Raw genomic sequence first — 946 nt, forward strand, 5'->3', positions numbered from 1 at the left:
CGCCTTCTACAGCTAAGATGCTGAACAACAGCTCAACCTGGAGCTGGGCTGCTGTGAGTTGCCAGCGACAGTGTAGGCTGCAGCCCCTGTTGCAGTGGGCTGCCATGAGCTACCACGAGTGGCTGGCAAGCCAGCGTGAGCTGCTGTGAGCCGACATGAGCGGCCATTAAATGGCCGGTGAGCAACTGCCTCACTGGGAAAGAGCGCAATGATCACAATACCCACATGGGCCAGTGAAGCGACGTCCTCCACAACTAGACTGAAGAACAAAAGGACAGCAACTTGTCTGTTCCCCTTCCTGATTCCCCACCGCTTTTCCCTTCCCCCAATTACCCAATAAAAAATAAAAAAAATGTGTACACATTTCATAATAGCATTATTCCTAGTAGTCAAAAAGTGGGAAAAAGCCCAAATGCCCATCAACTGACAAATGGGCACACAAAATGTGGTATATCCATACAATGCAATATTATTCAGCCACAAAAAAGAAATAGCGATACATTCTAAAACATGGATGAATCTTGAGATTATAATTATGTTAAGTGAAAGAAGCCAGACAAAAAGGTTATTTATTGAATGATTCCATTTATATGAAATATCCATATAGACAGAAAGTAAATTAGTGATTGAGAGGAGCTGGGAGGAGGAGGTGGGGAACAATAGCGAGTGACTGCTAATGGTTATAGTTTCTTTCGGGGGTGATGAAAATGCTCTGGAATTAGATCGTGGGAATGGTTGCACAATTTTATGAATATACTGAAAAAACCACTGAACCATACACTTTAAAAGTGTGAATTTCATCAAAAAAAAAAACTGAGGCAATATAAACACTGTTAAAATAAGACTAAATACAGTAAGTAATCCCAGGGTGGGGGGAAGAAGGGATGAGGAAAATAACTATAAAAAATTAGAAATAAAAACTAATGGGGGCCACAGAAATTGCCTT

General features: G+C 41.4%; 1 protein-coding gene across 1 annotated transcript in view; it reads right to left on the reverse strand.

Annotated features, from left to right (window-relative positions):
- PRPF8 (pre-mRNA processing factor 8) overlaps positions 1-946 on the reverse strand; it is a 32,363-nt gene that overhangs the window by 9,081 nt on the left and 22,336 nt on the right. The window lies entirely within an intron of this gene.

The sequence above is a fragment of the Hipposideros armiger genome, unplaced genomic scaffold (assembly GCF_001890085.2).
Source record: "Hipposideros armiger isolate ML-2016 unplaced genomic scaffold, ASM189008v1 scaffold_141, whole genome shotgun sequence".
In the NCBI taxonomy this organism is placed as follows: domain Eukaryota; kingdom Metazoa; phylum Chordata; class Mammalia; order Chiroptera; family Hipposideridae; genus Hipposideros; species Hipposideros armiger.